A 22,500-nucleotide genomic window follows, 5' to 3' on the forward strand; every position below is an offset into this window, starting at 1 on the left:
AAAAAAAAACTACTACAACCATCAGCTTATTCTTAACCCAAATAAAACAAAACTACTACAACCATCAGCTTATTCTTAACCCAAATAAAACAAAACTACTACAACCATCAGCTTATTCTTAACCCAAATAAAACAAAACTACTACAACCATCAGCTTATTCTTAACCCAAATAAAACAAAACTACTACAACCATCAGCTTATTCTTAACCCAAATAAAACAAAACTACTACAACCATCAGCTTATTCTTAACCCAAATAAAACAAAACTACTACAACCATCAGCTTATTCTTAACCCAAATAAAACAAAACTACTACAACCATCAGCTTATTCTTAACCCAAATAAAACAAAACTACTACAACCATCAGCTTATTCTTAACCCAAATAAAACAAAACTACTACAACCATCAGCTTATTCTTAACCCAAATAAAACAAAACTACTACAACCATCAGCTTATTCTTAACCCAAATAAAACAAAACTACTACAACCATCAGCTTATTCTTAACCCAAATAAAACAAAACTACTACAACCATCAGCTTATTCTTAACCCAAATAAAACAAAACTACTACAACCATCAGCTTATTCTTAACCCAAATAAAACATAAACAAAACTACTACAACCATCAGCTTATTCTTAACCCAAATAAAACAAAACTACTACAACCATCAGCTTATTCTTAACCCAAATAAAACAAAACTACTACAACCATCAGCTTATTCTTAACCCAAATAAAACAAAACTACTACAACCATCAGCTTATTCTTAACCCAAATAAAACAAAACTACTACAACCATCAGCTTATTCTTAACCCAAATAAAACAAAACTACTACAACCATCAGCTTATTCTTAACCCAAATAAAACAAAACTACTACAACCATCAGCTTATTCTTAACCCAAATAAAACAAAACTACTACAACCATCAGCTTATTCTTAACCCAAATAAAACAAAACTACTACAACCATCAGCTTATTCTTAACCCAAATAAAACAAAACTACTACAACCATCAGCTTATTCTTAACCCAAATAAAACAAAACTACTACAACCATCAGCTTATTCTTAACCCAAATAAAACAAAACTACTACAACCATCAGCTTATTCTTAACCCAAATAAAACAAAACTACTACAACCATCAGCTTATTCTTAACCCAAATAAAACAAAACTACTACAACCATCAGCTTATTCTTAACCCAAATAAAACAAAACTACTACAACCATCAGCTTATTCTTAACCCAAATAAAACAAAACTACTACAACCATCAGCTTATTCTTAACCCAAATAAAACAAAACTACTACAACCATCAGCTTATTCTTAACCCAAATAAAACAAAACTACTACAACCATCAGCTTATTCTTAACCCAAATAAAACAAAACTACTACAACCATCAGCTTATTCTTAACCCAAATAAAACAAAACTACTACAACCATCAGCTTATTCTTAACCCAAATAAAACAAAACTACTACAACCATCAGCTTATTCTTAACCCAAATAAAACAAAACTACTACAACCATCAGCTTATTCTTAACCCAAATAAAACAAAACTACTACAACCATCAGCTTATTCTTAACCCAAATAAAACAAAACTACTACAACCATCAGCTTATTCTTAACCCAAATAAAACAAAACTACTACAACCATCAGCTTATTCTTAACCCAAATAAAACAAAACTACTACAACCATCAGCTTATTCTTAACCCAAATAAAACAAAACTACTACAACCATCAGCTTATTCTTAACCCAAATAAAACAAAACTACTACAACCATCAGCTTATTCTTAACCCAAATAAAACAAAACTACTACAACCATCAGCTTATTCTTAACCCAAATAAAACAAAACTACTACAACCATCAGCTTATTCTTAACCCAAATAAAACAAAACTACTACAACCATCAGCTTATTCTTAACCCAAATAAAACAAAACTACTACAACCATCAGCTTATTCTTAACCCAAATAAAACAAAACTACTACAACCATCAGCTTATTCTTAACCCAAATAAAACAAAACTACTACAACCATCAGCTTATTCTTAACCCAAATAAAACAAAACTACTACAACCATCAGCTTATTCTTAACCCAAATAAAACAAAACTACTACAACCATCAGCTTATTCTTAACCCAAATAAAACAAAACTACTACAACCATCAGCTTATTCTTAACCCAAATAAAACAAAACTACTACAACCATCAGCTTATTCTTAACCCAAATAAAACAAAACTACTACAACCATCAGCTTATTCTTAACCCAAATAAAACAAAACTACTACAACCATCAGCTTATTCTTAACCCAAATAAAACAAAACTACTACAACCATCAGCTTATTCTTAACCCAAATAAAACAAAACTACTACAACCATCAGCTTATTCTTAACCCAAATAAAACAAAACTACTACAACCATCAGCTTATTCTTAACCCAAATAAAACAAAACTACTACAACCATCAGCTTATTCTTAACCCAAATAAAACAAAACTACTACAACCATCAGCTTATTCTTAACCCAAATAAAACAAAACTACTACAACCATCAGCTTATTCTTAACCCAAATAAAACAAAACTACTACAACCATCAGCTTATTCTTAACCCAAATAAAACAAAACTACTACAACCATCAGCTTATTCTTAACCCAAATAAAACAAAACTACTACAACCATCAGCTTATTCTTAACCCAAATAAAACAAAACTACTACAACCATCAGCTTATTCTTAACCCAAATAAAACAAAACTACTACAACCATCAGCTTATTCTTAACCCAAATAAAACAAAACTACTACAACCATCAGCTTATTCTTAACCCAAATAAAACAAAACTACTACAACCATCAGCTTATTCTTAACCCAAATAAAACAAAACTACTACAACCATCAGCTTATTCTTAACCCAAATAAAACAAAACTACTACAACCATCAGCTTATTCTTAACCCAAATAAAACAAAACTACTACAACCATCAGCTTATTCTTAACCCAAATAAAACAAAACTACTACAACCATCAGCTTATTCTTAACCCAAATAAAACAAAACTACTACAACCATCAGCTTATTCTTAACCCAAATAAAACAAAACTACTACAACCATCAGCTTATTCTTAACCCAAATAAAACAAAACTACTACAACCATCAGCTTATTCTTAACCCAAATAAAACAAAACTACTACAACCATCAGCTTATTCTTAACCCAAATAAAACAAAACTACTACAACCATCAGCTTATTCTTAACCCAAATAAAACAAAACTACTACAACCATCAGCTTATTCTTAACCCAAATAAAACAAAACTACTACAACCATCAGCTTATTCTTAACCCAAATAAAACAAAACTACTACAACCATCAGCTTATTCTTAACCCAAATAAAACAAAACTACTACAACCATCAGCTTATTCTTAACCCAAATAAAACAAAACTACTACAACCATCAGCTTATTCTTAACCCAAATAAAACAAAACTACTACAACCATCAGCTTATTCTTAACCCAAATAAAACAAAACTACTACAACCATCAGCTTATTCTTAACCCAAATAAAACAAAACTACTACAACCATCAGCTTATTCTTAACCCAAATAAAACAAAACTACTACAACCATCAGCTTATTCTTAACCCAAATAAAACAAAACTACTACAACCATCAGCTTATTCTTAACCCAAATAAAACAAAACTACTACAACCATCAGCTTATTCTTAACCCAAATAAAACAAAACTACTACAACCATCAGCTTATTCTTAACCCAAATAAAACAAAACTACTACAACCATCAGCTTATTCTTAACCCAAATAAAACAAAACTACTACAACCATCAGCTTATTCTTAACCCAAATAAAACAAAACTACTACAACCATCAGCTTATTCTTAACCCAAATAAAACAAAACTACTACAACCATCAGCTTATTCTTAACCCAAATAAAACAAAACTACTACAACCATCAGCTTATTCTTAACCCAAATAAAACAAAACTACTACAACCATCAGCTTATTCTTAACCCAAATAAAACAAAACTACTACAACCATCAGCTTATTCTTAACCCAAATAAAACAAAACTACTACAACCATCAGCTTATTCTTAACCCAAATAAAACAAAACTACTACAACCATCAGCTTATTCTTAACCCAAATAAAACAAAACTACTACAACCATCAGCTTATTCTTAACCCAAATAAAACAAAACTACTACAACCATCAGCTTATTCTTAACCCAAATAAAACAAAACTACTACAACCATCAGCTTATTCTTAACCCAAATAAAACAAAACTACTACAACCATCAGCTTATTCTTAACCCAAATAAAACAAAACTACTACAACCATCAGCTTATTCTTAACCCAAATAAAACAAAACTACTACAACCATCAGCTTATTCTTAACCCAAATAAAACAAAACTACTACAACCATCAGCTTATTCTTAACCCAAATAAAACAAAACTACTACAACCATCAGCTTATTCTTAACCCAAATAAAACAAAACTACTACAACCATCAGCTTATTCTTAACCCAAATAAAACAAAACTACTACAACCATCAGCTTATTCTTAACCCAAATAAAACAAAACTACTACAACCATCAGCTTATTCTTAACCCAAATAAAACAAAACTACTACAACCATCAGCTTATTCTTAACCCAAATAAAACAAAACTACTACAACCATCAGCTTATTCTTAACCCAAATAAAACAAAACTACTACAACCATCAGCTTATTCTTAACCCAAATAAAACAAAACTACTACAACCATCAGCTTATTCTTAACCCAAATAAAACAAAACTACTACAACCATCAGCTTATTCTTAACCCAAATAAAACAAAACTACTACAACCATCAGCTTATTCTTAACCCAAATAAAACAAAACTACTACAACCATCAGCTTATTCTTAACCCAAATAAAACAAAACTACTACAACCATCAGCTTATTCTTAACCCAAATAAAACAAAACTACTACAACCATCAGCTTATTCTTAACCCAAATAAAACAAAACTACTACAACCATCAGCTTATTCTTAACCCAAATAAAACAAAACTACTACAACCATCAGCTTATTCTTAACCCAAATAAAACAAAACTACTACAACCATCAGCTTATTCTTAACCCAAATAAAACAAAACTACTACAACCATCAGCTTATTCTTAACCCAAATAAAACAAAACTACTACAACCATCAGCTTATTCTTAACCCAAATAAAACAAAACTACTACAACCATCAGCTTATTCTTAACCCAAATAAAACAAAACTACTACAACCATCAGCTTATTCTTAACCCAAATAAAACAAAACTACTACAACCATCAGCTTATTCTTAACCCAAATAAAACAAAACTACTACAACCATCAGCTTATTCTTAACCCAAATAAAACAAAACTACTACAACCATCAGCTTATTCTTAACCCAAATAAAACAAAACTACTACAACCATCAGCTTATTCTTAACCCAAATAAAACAAAACTACTACAACCATCAGCTTATTCTTAACCCAAATAAAACAAAACTACTACAACCATCAGCTTATTCTTAACCCAAATAAAACAAAACTACTACAACCATCAGCTTATTCTTAACCCAAATAAAACAAAACTACTACAACCATCAGCTTATTCTTAACCCAAATAAAACAAAACTACTACAACCATCAGCTTATTCTTAACCCAAATAAAACAAAACTACTACAACCATCAGCTTATTCTTAACCCAAATAAAACAAAACTACTACAACCATCAGCTTATTCTTAACCCAAATAAAACAAAACTACTACAACCATCAGCTTATTCTTAACCCAAATAAAACAAAACTACTACAACCATCAGCTTATTCTTAACCCAAATAAAACAAAACTACTACAACCATCAGCTTATTCTTAACCCAAATAAAACAAAACTACTACAACCATCAGCTTATTCTTAACCCAAATAAAACAAAACTACTACAACCATCAGCTTATTCTTAACCCAAATAAAACAAAACTACTACAACCATCAGCTTATTCTTAACCCAAATAAAACAAAACTACTACAACCATCAGCTTATTCTTAACCCAAATAAAACAAAACTACTACAACCATCAGCTTATTCTTAACCCAAATAAAACAAAACTACTACAACCATCAGCTTATTCTTAACCCAAATAAAACAAAACTACTACAACCATCAGCTTATTCTTAACCCAAATAAAACAAAACTACTACAACCATCAGCTTATTCTTAACCCAAATAAAACAAAACTACTACAACCATCAGCTTATTCTTAACCCAAATAAAACAAAACTACTACAACCATCAGCTTATTCTTAACCCAAATAAAACAAAACTACTACAACCATCAGCTTATTCTTAACCCAAATAAAACAAAACTACTACAACCATCAGCTTATTCTTAACCCAAATAAAACAAAACTACTACAACCATCAGCTTATTCTTAACCCAAATAAAACAAAACTACTACAACCATCAGCTTATTCTTAACCCAAATAAAACAAAACTACTACAACCATCAGCTTATTCTTAACCCAAATAAAACAAAACTACTACAACCATCAGCTTATTCTTAACCCAAATAAAACAAAACTACTACAACCATCAGCTTATTCTTAACCCAAATAAAACAAAACTACTACAACCATCAGCTTATTCTTAACCCAAATAAAACAAAACTACTACAACCATCAGCTTATTCTTAACCCAAATAAAACAAAACTACAACCATCAGCTTATTCTTAACCCAAATAAAACAAAACTACTACAACCATCAGCTTATTCTTAACCCAAATAAAACAAAACTACTACAACCATCAGCTTATTCTTAACCCAAATAAAACAAAACTACTACAACCATCAGCTTATTCTTAACCCAAATAAAACAAAACTACTACAACCATCAGCTTATTCTTAACCCAAATAAAACAAAACTACTACAACCATCAGCTTATTCTTAACCCAAATAAAACAAAACTACTACAACCATCAGCTTATTCTTAACCCAAATAAAACAAAACTACTACAACCATCAGCTTATTCTTAACCCAAATAAAACAAAACTACTACAACCATCAGCTTATTCTTAACCCAAATAAAACAAAACTACTACAACCATCAGCTTATTCTTAACCCAAATAAAACAAAACTACTACAACCATCAGCTTATTCTTAACCCAAATAAAACAAAACTACTACAACCATCAGCTTATTCTTAACCCAAATAAAACAAAACTACTACAACCATCAGCTTATTCTTAACCCAAATAAAACAAAACTACTACAACCATCAGCTTATTCTTAACCCAAATAAAACAAAACTACTACAACCATCAGCTTATTCTTAACCCAAATAAAACAAAACTACTACAACCATCAGCTTATTCTTAACCCAAATAAAACAAAACTACTACAACCATCAGCTTATTCTTAACCCAAATAAAACAAAACTACTACAACCATCAGCTTATTCTTAACCCAAATAAAACAAAACTACTACAACCATCAGCTTATTCTTAACCCAAATAAAACAAAACTACTACAACCATCAGCTTATTCTTAACCCAAATAAAACAAAACTACAACCATCAGCTTATTCTTAACCCAAATAAAACAAAACTACTACAACCATCAGCTTATTCTTAACCCAAATAAAACAAAACTACTACAACCATCAGCTTATTCTTAACCCAAATAAAACAAAACTACTACAACCATCAGCTTATTCTTAACCCAAATAAAACAAAACTACTACAACCATCAGCTTATTCTTAACCCAAATAAAACAAAACTACTACAACCATCAGCTTATTCTTAACCCAAATAAAACAAAACTACTACAACCATCAGCTTATTCTTAACCCAAATAAAACAAAACTACTACAACCATCAGCTTATTCTTAACCCAAATAAAACAAAACTACTACAACCATCAGCTTATTCTTAACCCAAATAAAACAAAACTACTACAACCATCAGCTTATTCTTAACCCAAATAAAACAAAACTACTACAACCATCAGCTTATTCTTAACCCAAATAAAACAAAACTACTACAACCATCAGCTTATTCTTAACCCAAATAAAACAAAACTACTACAACCATCAGCTTATTCTTAACCCAAATAAAACAAAACTACTACAACCATCAGCTTATTCTTAACCCAAATAAAACAAAACTACTACAACCATCAGCTTATTCTTAACCCAAATAAAACAAAACTACTACAACCATCAGCTTATTCTTAACCCAAATAAAACAAAACTACTACAACCATCAGCTTATTCTTAACCCAAATAAAACAAAACTACTACAACCATCAGCTTATTCTTAACCCAAATAAAACAAAACTACTACAACCATCAGCTTATTCTTAACCCAAATAAAACAAAACTACTACAACCATCAGCTTATTCTTAACCCAAATAAAACAAAACTACTACAACCATCAGCTTATTCTTAACCCAAATAAAACAAAACTACTACAACCATCAGCTTATTCTTAACCCAAATAAAACAAAACTACTACAACCATCAGCTTATTCTTAACCCAAATAAAACAAAACTACTACAACCATCAGCTTATTCTTAACCCAAATAAAACAAAACTACTACAACCATCAGCTTATTCTTAACCCAAATAAAACAAAACTACTACAACCATCAGCTTATTCTTAACCCAAATAAAACAAAACTACTACAACCATCAGCTTATTCTTAACCCAAATAAAACAAAACTACTACAACCATCAGCTTATTCTTAACCCAAATAAAACAAAACTACTACAACCATCAGCTTATTCTTAACCCAAATAAAACAAAACTACTACAACCATCAGCTTATTCTTAACCCAAATAAAACAAAACTACTACAACCATCAGCTTATTCTTAACCCAAATAAAACAAAACTACTACAACCATCAGCTTATTCTTAACCCAAATAAAACAAAACTACTACAACCATCAGCTTATTCTTAACCCAAATAAAACAAAACTACTACAACCATCAGCTTATTCTTAACCCAAATAAAACAAAACTACTACAACCATCAGCTTATTCTTAACCCAAATAAAACAAAACTACTACAACCATCAGCTTATTCTTAACCCAAATAAAACAAAACTACTACAACCATCAGCTTATTCTTAACCCAAATAAAACAAAACTACTACAACCATCAGCTTATTCTTAACCCAAATAAAACAAAACTACTACAACCATCAGCTTATTCTTAACCCAAATAAAACAAAACTACTACAACCATCAGCTTATTCTTAACCCAAATAAAACAAAACTACTACAACCATCAGCTTATTCTTAACCCAAATAAAACAAAACTACTACAACCATCAGCTTATTCTTAACCCAAATAAAACAAAACTACTACAACCATCAGCTTATTCTTAACCCAAATAAAACAAAACTACTACAACCATCAGCTTATTCTTAACCCAAATAAAACAAAACTACTACTCTTTTCTTCTCATAAAACCTCCCCTCCAGCAGACAACATCACAATCAGCTCTGATAACAAAACTGTAATCACCCCAACTACCCACATCAAACTTTTAGGAGTTGAAATAGACAACAACCTAAGATTCGACATGCACACCACCCAAACTATCAAGAAAGTCCACAAAAAACTAGGCCTGCACTATCGTAACAAACAATTTCTCTCAAACCAAGCTAGAACCATTATAACTAGGACACATCTGTTATCCACCCTCCTCTACGCATCCCCAGTACTAACCAGTCTTTGTAAATCTGACCTAAACAAGCTAGACTTCTGCTACAATAAGATAGCTAGATTTGCTGCAGAATCTACATATAGAATACATCGCTGCATTGCCCTCAAAAAACTGAACTGGTTAGAACTCCCCCTACTACTTTAACTAATCAACTGTCACAAGCACATAAGTTATACTACTACCCAGACAAGATCCCAGCTCTCCTACTTCTTATATGACCTCACAACACGAGTAGAACTTTGAGATCTAGCACCCTTAACCTTCTAGAAGTCACCAAATATAAAAATGAGGCAGGGAAATCTCTCTTTAGCTACTACATCTCCAAACTCTGGAACTCTCTACCAGCCACCCTCACATCCAATACCTCCACTACATAATTTAAAAAAATCCTAAAAACCCACCTTTCAAACAGATGGCTATGGTCCTGTAACACCCTGGGTAAAGACAAAGATACAAGCAACAACTTTTCCCACCAAGTTTCTTATTCTAATGAGACCTTTTGAAAGCATAACTGCAAATTATTGTATCTATAAATCCTAAAGAAATACATGCTCTAAACTTATAAATATACTATTTACAAAATGTACTAAGTTGTGTAACAAAATAGTACTGTATATACCTACTAGTCTTTATATGCCTGTATTGTATGTTACTGCATTGTATGTAAAATGGAACTTTTCTCCCCGGGCCTCCACTAAAAATGGACATGTGTCCAGCCAGACTTTCCCGGTCAACAAATGTAAAATAAATAAATAAATAATTATAAAAAAATATATATATATATATATATATATATATATATATATATATATATATAGTTCCAGTTCAAAATATCGAATTACTAAAAACCCAAACTTCATATGGTCAAGACCATGTGATCGAGTTTTCAGTAACTCGAAATTAGGAAGTGGAATAGATAAAAAACCCAAACACATCATTTCTGCAAGAGGCAAGCCCCCCCCCCCACTTAAATATACCAACTCCAAGATCGGGCTACAATGGGCAAAAGGGAAATCTCCCATTCTGCACTGTATGCAGAAGCACAGAGCGGGAGATCTCCCATTTCTCCACTATAGTGCGATCACGGAGATGGTATATTTAAGTAGGGAGGGTGCAGAGGGGTTTGCCCCCCTGCAGAAACGATGTGTTTGTTTGTTTTTTTTATTCCACTTCCTAATTTCGAGTTACTGAAAACTCGATCATATGGTCTCGACCATATGAAGTTTGGGTTTTCAGTAATTCGATATTGTGAAGTGGAACCATACATATATATATATATATATATATATATATATATATATATATATATATATTTATATATATGTGTGTGTGTGTGTGTGTGTGTGTGTGTGTGTGTGTGTGTGTGTGTGAGAGGACTTATTGTCAATGCACTCAAATGTTAACTCCAGTAATGTCAACACAAAAAAGAAAATAAGGTTAACAGTGAACTGAGCATGCTCTGAAACATAACCTTGGAGTATGCAACTAGAACATTGAATGAAACCCACTGAATCCCTTTACTCTCTCTCTGCTGATTATATATTCCATCTCTGAGATCACAGAGCACCAGAGAAAGGGCATATTTCTCAACCATGGTAATGTAAAAATCTTGCACAATTGTTGATAAAATAGTTGACTACAGAAAAGTTTTAGAGTGAATAGCTTGTACAGCAATGGTTGCTTTAATCTTTATGGATGGGGGTGACCTAGACTGTTTCCCAACAACACAACAGCTTGGGTCCTGACTGGTCCATCTGCCATACTCTAACACAATTGCTGCTGGACATCAGAGGCAGATCTGAAAGGTGGCAACTGATGCTAGAGACAATATGGGCAGGGTGCATGACACAAATTGTTAGAAGGGCACAGGATGTCCTTACAGTAATATATCACCACAGCACCACCCAAGGGGATGGTTTATGGCCATTCATACAAAATTCTGTTATTGTCAGGATGCTGTTGAGAGCACTAAATACCCTGATATTTCCCAGATGACATGTCTCTTGACCTCAGGGATAATAGAAGGATTTCCCACACATAAGGAATGAATGGGTTTAAGTTTTTAATAGGTGGCTTAATGCTCAGCGAGGCACTGGGGGAATCACATAGAAAGAAAAGTCACCACAGCCATCTGCAAAATATAGTGAAAAAGTAATGGCGTAGTATTAGTCAATATAAACAATAAACCCGACTGACACATTTGAAATGGTTATGCAATCTGAACTTTTTGCTAATCTGCATCATGAGAAGCTGTTCCTTAAACATTCAGACCCTTAAGCCTTAAGTGGCCACTACAATACATTGGTAAGAAGCTGTAAAACACTTCATTTATAGTTTTTTTACAAAAATATCCAAATATATATGGAAGCAAAAGGAAGAAGAAATTCAATATTCTAAAGTTCTGAGCAGATAGTTATAAAGCTCTGAGGAAAATGAACAACTATCTGGGTTCTACTCATGCCTTCAGCTTGCCTGTTTATTGAACCACATCTCTGTGAAACATAACCATCAAGACTCACTACTAAATCTAGGAAGTAAGTTCTAATACTCTCTATATACATGTGCGTACATGCACGCACACACACACACACACACACACACACACACACACACACACACACGCACACACACACGCACACGCACACACCACAGTCTTATTCAAACAGGGCACTTAAACATTTTTTCCTTGAGCCATAGAAACAAAGCAATAAAGTCCTATTTTCTCCGCCAGCCCTTAACTCATGCAAATACTCTGTTCTTGACCCTTATGAAAGGATTAAAACTACTTGAAAATGATGTGAGAATTTATGTGATACAAGGACAGTTTCAGAGCAACATATATTCTCTTCATTCATATTAAATACAGTGCAAGTTCAGCTAAAATAAATGCTGTTAAATTCTAGTTGCATAGGTCTCAAATCAGCTAAATTATTCTATCAGATGCACCTCAGTTAAAAGAAGCCTTCTGGGGTCAAAACTCTCCAATCCTCTACTAATATTTCTTATTTGTTCTCTACTGTCCGGAACTGATGTCATTGTACCTTATCATCTCCATGAATGAAAACTCTGTACCACTAGCAAGGGATAAACATGTGAAAAGATTTAACAACCTGATAATTTCATGAAGCCTCTTTGGGAGTGAGGATTATGAGCATACCTTATTTTTATTTTAATTGTGTTACGTTTAACTCCATATTGCCTATGTAATTTGGCTTCTTTACATGTTGAAATAGATGAATGAAGATATACTTTCAAAAAAATTACTAAAATCTGTATTTTAAGCATCTGTATTCATCCCTGGTACACTGATGTAACACTTGTCATCTAGAAAAAGCACAACTGAATCTAATGATTGTGTTTGCTGAGGTACTCAAGACATGTCCCCCTACCTCACTGATGATAGGTAAAATAGCTAGAGATCCTTCTTGACATTTCCTATTTTAATAAATCACCCACACTTCAGCTGGCCTTTATCAATTTTCCACCACGGTTAACTTTTGATCCCAAATGATTGATTTGAGTCAACATCAAAACTTATATTCACATTGTATTATGTAGTTCAGCAACTGACCAACTCATATTTCAAATTGTCCTGAACAGCAGACTGCCTTTTATACTCCTGCTATACAAATAAAAAAAAATGGATTCATATACAAGTTCATTGGCCTCTCTGTCTCTGTCCCGAAAATATCTGGGGTGGCAGAGTTTATAGTAGTGTTCTATAAATTCTACTAAAGTGTTTGAAACATTTCAGATATCAGCCATTTCTTTGCCATAGCCCCCCAAGGAAGCTTATGAGGTTTAAGGTTGAATGAACTTTAATGACCAAAACTCCATAATTAAAGTTGTATTCGACTTGAATTTTCATTCTGGCCCAAAAACATGTCAGGTATTCCTCCATAAAAAGCTGTGCTAAAACCTCCACTCCAGATGCTGATTTTCTAGAACATGAATGCCATCTGCTAAGAAATACTTTCAGCAAATATTGAAAGTCTGAAAACTTGTACTGTACAAGCTTGGATAGATCAAGGTTTACAAATACACATGCTAAATCTTTATATGTTTCTCTGAGATCGGAAGTCAAGCAGAGGAGGTGGCCCTCATTCTTAGAGTTCATAAAAAGTGACATTGATCAAGGCTATTTCTGGTCAGATTTAAATTGTGTTGATTTGTTGGTTATTTGTGAGCTCATCAGACTTAATGTAATGAACTTTAGAGGGGCATCAGGATTTTTAAAGCATTCATATATTACACAAGTGAAAGGACTAGTGATTCTGACTTTAAAGTACTCATTCTCCCATTGTGCTTCTATGATTTATGTATGCAAGAGCCGTCATTTATGTATTATTAACCACCACATTTTTAAACAGTGTTTAAACAGTGTTTTATATTCTTGTTTCTTTATTTTCTGGATAGATCTCTCAAATGTTTTGACTGCACTGCAGGAAACTGTGCAGTATAAAGGAGGTTACACTGAAACTCCCTACATGATGCAGCTTTGTGTCCCACATAATACATCCATTTAAATGTTATTTTTAAAGGTGTTTGTGGTTTCAGAACTGCCAAGTTTTGGGAAAAGACACCACACCTGCTATCTCTATAGCATTCTCTTCCCCGCTGCCTTTCAAGTTTGTGCTTTTCTTTTGCTGTGTTCTGATAACCATTCTGCTGAAACTGTCAGTAAAATATTACCTGCTGTTTTTTTATTCTAACATTGTAAGTTGGTATATTACTTATTTTCACATCCACACTAATCTCTTCATATCTCCTCTGTTATCCAACGTTGTGTTGCTTGGTATTAGCCTTATGGATTGATATCGGGTCATAAAAAGCCTGCTTAGCATGTAACAAAAATATGCTTTGCCATGCATATATAACTATGCTTTCTGCTTTTAACTTACACACCACACACACACACACACACACACACACACACACACACACACACACACACACACACACACACACACAGACGTATGCACACGTGTTGGTGCATACTCGCACAGGCACATGCATGCACATTTGTACAATCGCACATACGAACATGCACACAACACAACATAAGAACACACATATGAGCCCACATTTACACACACCTGCACATGAGAAAAAGAAAAAGAGAGAGACGCACAAGTCTCACACCGCCAGTTCAGTGGTTCGATGCAATCCTTTTAATATACATTATCAAAAATGCAGCTAATTGTAAACTCTTGATTAGTTGAATAGAGAATGCTTGTTCTGTGATCATTTATATCAAGTTGCCATTTACAAACGCTGCAAGGCTTACAATGAGGTCTTGCTGCATTTGTAAGTGACAACCTCCATGGCGAAAAAAGATTGTTGAGGACATTTTGTTGTTTACACTTGTTTAATTTATAAAATCACAACTGGCAGTAAACAAAGGGAGAAATCATGAGGCACATTTGAAATAACTAATTTTCAGAGGGGAGCATAAATATGGCTGGAACAGGATACTTTGGAGTACGTTGATAGGATGTGGAGGAGACTGATGATGATGCAGCACAGTGGGTGTGGCTGATAAGAACAACGGGGCTGCCCCTACACAGTAGAGTTTGGACTGAATTTAAAACCCTGGAATTGTCCTTTAGCCTTAGCATTTTAATGTTTAGACAGAGTTCCATTTGCATTTGGATGAATAAATCTTACTCCTGACAATGGACAAGGTACCTGTATTGCCTAATGAGCAGGATGCGAAATGATACAACACATCACAATAAATTTGTTTAAACAACTACTTTATTTCCACTGACACCACAATAAATTTGTTTAAACAACTACTTTATTTCCTCTGACACAGAAAACTAAACCAACTCTATCTTACTAAAACATAAAATCAAATGACATTAGACACATTTAAAGAATTATACATCACCAATAAAGAGAAAAACTTCATCCTGTCTTCAGTTTCAACTGGGAAGTCCCATTACAGTCAGCAGGAGTCTTCACTGGGAAATGGTTCTGGGCAGTGTGTCCACTACACAGGTGAGGCTTCTACCCGAGTGTGGAGAGCCCCAGCTATATATATAGCTAAGTTGTTTACCACAAATCATAAGAGTCAGAACTTTTCCAGTTTGGTCTGAACTTGCTAGACCATTCTGTGGCACTGGACACCCACCTCAGAAGGGACAACAGATCCCACAAAACACAATGGCTTTGCAATTTTCAGGTACTTTACTAAAATATTCCAGTGACTTTGCACTTTTCAGATACTTTACTGGAATATTCCAGAACGCACACAACATGTTTTGCAGTCAAATATAATGGCTTTGCTGAAATCACTAGAATGTTCCAGAACACAGCACCATATAATATGTCGCATAAAAGTAAATAAGGAAAATGTTGAGATATAGAGAGGCAACAGTCAAATAACTACAATCACTCAATGTACCCCTCTTTCATATCACATTCATATCAGATTCGGACCCTTGACTATTGACTCACTTATATCTGACATTTAAAACTGTATTTGCTTTTCTATACACACAGTAAGTTAAGTCACAATTCCAAAATATCAGTAAAATCAAAATAATAATTAAAGCTAATATTGGATGTATTAACCAGTTTAATAACTTGGTCCAGGACGCTGACCATCCAGTGAATATGTCCCACCAATTATGTGCTGTATTAGATTCTGTTTTCTTCGGTAAACTAATCAATTTATTCCCTATAATGATACTTGTTATCTCATAATGTAAAATACTGTGATTCACCGCTTGCAAATGTTTTTCAAGGTGTTGAGTATTATTCAATACTTTCTTGTGAGAATTCAAATTAAATGTCAGATTATGGTATTCCAGTTTATCTGACAACCATGTATGAAGTATGTTAACATATTTTTCAGGAGGAAAAATATATGTTTCATTATGCCAGATTAAATGAGTCACATTACTAAAGCAGCCTACAAAAGGATTTTTAAGGCGTATGACAATGTTTGATTTATCACTAAACAAATAAATTGTGGTGCTATCTCTACAAACATTTCAAAAATAGAAGGTGATATAGTCCACTTACATAGGTTGATGAAATGCTGAAGAAAGCATGGTTCATATATAGGGGAATGTTGTCCACAAATGAGTCCATCCATTGTCTCAGTTCAATGTTCCAATTTATGTGTTCTATTTGAAAAATGAATATAATTTCCTTCAATTTGTGGTAACCAGTATTGGAATGGATAAACAGGAGGTCCAAATACTAATGGTAAAATTACAAAATTGACACATTCCCCCAGATTCAGTAAACTTCCATGCAGGAATAGCTTATTCCTTCATGAAGGGACCGTTCCCATGCAGCACTGCAGTGCACCATCCATATTCATGAAGGCATGCTGCTGTGCTGTAAAATGGACATGGTTCTGTGTACAAGTGCAGGGGGTATGTCTGAGAGCAGTGCTCTCATAATTTACATGCCCCCTGCACACCAGAATTGCTGTACGGCAATTTAAATAGAGTGAAAATGCTCATAACACCCCTAACTCGTCAGGGTAAGAAATCAGGGCAAAGCCAGAAAGTCGATAGAATAACAGGTTTAGCATTAGCATGAATTTTCAGAGGGTATGAAGCACATAGCGCACACCACCCTACCCATCAGTAAGGAATCTGGACAAAGCCATAAGGAACAATTGTCCCTACAAACCGAGAAAGTTGATAGAATAACAAGTTTAGAATTAGCATGGATAATCTGAAGGGTACGAAGTAAAAAAACATAGCAAATGTTTTTTTTTCACATGTGCAATAAAGTTTAAGTGTAGCTGCATGGGTGTGCCCATTGCTTAGCTATGCTTAGCCCAGCTGAAACAACATGATAAGTTAAATAGCAATAGACATCCAACATAAGCATAAGTGCAATAGTGTAGCAGTAAGAGCATATGCCTTGCATTTAGTCATTCATGGTTTCAGCCTCACCAAAGCCATTTCCATTTTGCATGTGTAATCATTACGATTTTAATTTATTTGTAAATTTATGTAGGAAGTAACTTATATTTTCCAACCAGAGTAGTGTATTAGTCCCAGATGTGAGGTGTCAGTGTAATAAAGTGTTGAAACCCCCATATAAACACAAGTGCTCCATACAGTATAGTCACACAAGAATAAATGTAATTACAGCACATTGGGGGATGTTAGGAATTCTAAACAAATTTATAATATGTACTGAATCTTGAATCATTCCCATACAGGGGTAGTCCAATAAAATAAAACATAAGTAATGCTAAGCATTGCATGGCTATGCTAACCAGGTGTAAGCATTGTGTACATATGAATGCTAAGCAATGAGTAGCCCAGCTAAGTAGACTTGCCCATAGATAAGCAGTGCTGAACTTGCACCTTTAAGCACTGCCAACCTTAGCTAAGCAGGTTTGCCCGCAACTTAGCTTAGCTTAGCCTATTCAAAACTGTCCAATCATGGGAAAGTGCAGGAAATTGGCCATATTTAAACCCTGCAGCCAGAAATATAGCTCACAACTGGTTATAGCTCCCCACTGTAGCAGTATGGCAGGTGTTGGAGAGGGCATGCACTTTCGGGCACAGCGCTGGAGCATACAGGAGTCCATGGTCATGGTAAGACTCCTGGTAAAAAAAAAACATGATGTGAGACTTCTGCAGGACCAGCACCAGGGCTCCCAATACAAAGCAGAAGCCTGGGAAAGTCTCACCTGTGATCTCACCAGTGCCACTGGTATCCCTTGGACTGGTAAGCAGGTCTGGCACCACTATGCTAACCTGAAATGGAGGAAGAGGGAGCTCTTGGAACAGCAGATCCAAGAAGCAAGAGAAAGGGGAGATGTCCCAGCAGTGTGTAAGTATTCATAGCAATAACTGTTTACCAAAGTCCAGCCTGTGTATGTGATGGATAGGTATGCCTAAATGTTTCTTTATTTTCATTACAGTTCCAGATGAGTGGACTGTGAACCAGGAAGCCCATACTAGTAGGTTGCAAAGGCTGAGTCACGAGGTTGGTGAGTTATAATCCTGCTTGTAGTAGTCATACCAAATAAATATAAAGGAGTAAAATGTCTCTTGGCAGTATAAAAAATGTGCATGGTCTGTATTGAATAAACCAGACAATATGACAGTAATAGTCCCATATTGGTCATATTTAAATAAAAGTGTAACTGCCTGGCAATAAAGTTCTAAATCCTGGACTGGTTGTGTTTACTCTGGTATTGTATGGCATGAAATGTTGCATTCATCAAGATCTGATATCTGAATAGTAATAGGTACATAGGTAGGTACTAGGCTATCTGCCTGAAGCCATTTATAAGCCTAGCCAGAATGTGTTGGCTTTTGCCACCCCCTTAGATTAGTTCCCTGTGCCTCTGTCCAGCAGAGCCACTGAAGTGATCTCCGGGGTAAACCTTCTGTTTCCCATCCACTTGTCAAGGTTTCTCTTGAAGGCTGTTAGCGAGAAGCTCTGCCTAATGTAGATTGGAATCTTGTTCCAAAGCATGGGAAGTCCCTGTGACAGGAATCTATCCCTCCAGCATGTCCTATTTATTGTTTTTGTGAGGTTTAGATTCCCTAGAGCGTGTGGCTCAAGGGGATAAGCTTTTCTTTAGGTGGAGCATGTCGATCAGTTCTGGGTTGGACATGGCCTTGTATGTCAGGCAGTGATCACCTCTGAGTAGGTGGCATGTACAGCTGGAGTTTCTTCAGTCAAGCTGCATAGGGCATCTGTTTGAGGCCAGTGATCCTCTTGGTGAGGTACTTCAGTGGTCTTTCCAGCTGTTGCAGGTGTCTTGTAAGATACATCCCAAATGGGGCGTTGTGTACTCTATCATGGGTCTGATGAGCGATGAGTAGAGGGGTACAATGACCTCTTTTGATCTGGATGCGAACCATTTTGTGATAAGGTGTGCCACGTAGTAGGATTTTCTAACCACTTTGGCAATGTGATTATTAAAGAAGAGTTTACTATCTACTTGGGTCCCCAGATCCCTTATTACGTCTTCCGTATTTCGGGGACTACCACCTATGTGGTAGTTTGTGGGTACTTTTTTTTTCCAAAGGGGATGACTATGTACTTTTTGGCATTTATCTTGAGGCCATGATTTTGACACCAGGTGTCTGTCTCATTGAGACCCTTTTGGAGGATGTCTGTGTCAGCCGGAGAGTCAATTATAGCCCCTAGTTTGCAGTCATCTGTGAACTTGGTCAGCCATAGTCCTCCTGTGCTTGCCTGTACCTCTGAGAAGTATATGCCAAACAGGAGGGGTACCAGGACTGAGCCCTGGGGAATGCCACTTGTAACTGGTTTAGAGTCAGACCTAGCTCCCGCAACTCTTACCATGTGGGTTCTGTCCGTGAGCCAGTTGGCAACCCATCTTGTGATGTAGGGGTTTATGTTCAGACTGGTGAGCTTGTCTATAGTAGCAGAATGGGGAATGGTGTCAAAGGCCTTTGCGAGGTCTAGGTTGGCTGTGTGTACCACCTTTCCCTCTTCTATATCCTTGGTAACTGTCTCAAAGAAGCACACCAGGTTTAGGAGGCATGATCTGCCCTAGAGTCCAGTGTTTGGAGGTTCCTAATGTCTCTGTTAATGAGTTCCATTATGATGCGCTCCATAGCCTTGCAGACCAAGCTAGTCAGGCTTATAGGGAGATAGTTCCTGGGGTCTGTTGTGGCTCCACCTTTGTGGAGTGGAATAACCGTTGCTGTGCGCCACTCTATGGGTACGTAACCTGTGGAGAGGCTGAGTTTGAACAGTGTGTTTAAGTGAGGGATTAGTTTGTCTTTGAGCTCATGTAGGACACAGCCTGGGACACAGTCAAGTCCCATTGATGCTGTGTTTTTGGCTTCGGAGAGGGCTGTTTTAACCTGAGTGTCTGCGATTTCAGGAGCTCTACATTCTTCTGGTATGGTTATGGGCCCTTTTGGGGGTGAAGTTTGCGCTGAACCTGTCTGCCGGGATGTTGGCAATATCGGTTGGTTCAGTGTATTTTGTACCATTCTGCACTAACTCCGAGCAGATCTGAGCATTGTCACTTAGATTCTTGACATAGCTAAAGAATGCCTTGTAGTTATCTTTGGAGTCCTTGGCAATTTTTCTTTTGAAACTCGTTTTGCATGATTTTATGAGAGATTGCAGTTTCTTGCTGATACTGATCAGGGATGTCTTCCCTTCTTGGAATTTTACTCTTTTCTGAACTAGTTTCCTCCTTCTGTTGTATAGCTTGTTTATGGCAGGAGTCCACTAGACTGGTTTCCTTTTCTTGGAGGAGTGAGTTGTGTTAACCAGTTGTATTAATGTTGTGTTAACCACTGTTTCCCACACCGTGCTACGTAAAAAATATGTCTAGAATGTCTGTATAAGAATGTTGTAATTACAAGGTCAGATTGTACATCCAAGAGTGACTTAGAAAATGCTGAAGGAAGAGACAGAAATTTCTTAATAGCTCACTCTGATGAAACACATATTGTTGTATTTTTAGCAGACACAGCCATGACTCTTATCCTGGGAGTAGTAGTAAGCTGTATGCATAATTTTAACTAGGATTTTGGGAATATGTGTAGAAACAGTCAGGTAGTGTTAACAAACATTTCCCCCACAGATCTTCCAGGTAAGAAAAGTAGAAAGTAGCTATAACACGATTGAATTATACACTGTGTACAAACATACCACTGGCCAAACCAAGGCAATAGGGTATTGTCATAATACCTGTAGAGTAATCATTAGAGCAATGATCATTAAAGTTGTGAGTACTGCAAGGATATACAAGTTGTTAATTGACATCTTTTTCTCCCCCCCCCCACCATATCTGCAACAATAATCAAACACACATATCAATGGGTATATTTTACACCAAACCTACTGTTGGGGCATATGTCCTATTGTCCAACAAATATTGAAATGTGTTTCTATTAATGTTCCTTGTTGAAGTACTATCAGTGGTGGCCTGTTGCTATCAATGTAACCTGCATGCCGTTGTAATGGCCACTGTGGTTCCATATATGCATATATTCTGTTTGCTATGCAACTGTTCCAAATCTGTTGTTTTGGGTTAATGGGAATATTTATGCATGCTGTTATAACTAAGCCTGGATTATGTTGACTATTACTAACCCACATATGTTCTAAAACTGCAACACAATAGCACATTTGGGAAGACCAGTCCCAGCGGACCCACCTCTCTCACCTCATCTGGCCATGGTACCAGGCCCCAGCACATCTGGGACCCACCCCAGGACCTCCTCGTCCACTGGTCCTGCACCACCTTTGGGTGGAACCACCTCAGGGGATGGGGCTCATCCCTCCCACTGGCAGCAGGCATGGACAGGATACCGTCACCTGAAGCCAGGTCTGGGGATTGGTGCATAGTGAGCTCTGAAAGAATTTTGGAGATCTGCTATGCCAGCTTGAGGGCCGCGTGGTGCAGTTAGAGGGTCACCCTGCCCCTCCTGCTCAGTGCCCAGCACAGCCATCTTCAGGGCCATGAAGGTGCAGTGGTGACTGCCCATGGGTGGGGACCTCAGTACCACTGTTTCCATTTGGGGGGTCATGGGCTTCTGATTTCCAAACACCCCTCCTCGTCCAAGGTGTTTACCCCCCACCTGTATCATATACCTCCTCTGTATGCTGTCTGGTCTGTCTTGTCTATCTTCCTACCCAACCTACCTCCCCATATATACCTACTATACTTCCCCAACATCCCACTCTCACCTTAAAAAAAAGAGCAATCTGTTCCCAAAAA

The sequence above is a fragment of the Protopterus annectens genome, chromosome 16.part0 (assembly GCF_019279795.1).
Source record: "Protopterus annectens isolate FY-2018-M chromosome 16.part0, PAN1.0, whole genome shotgun sequence".
Taxonomy (NCBI): Eukaryota; Metazoa; Chordata; order Ceratodontiformes; family Protopteridae; genus Protopterus; species Protopterus annectens.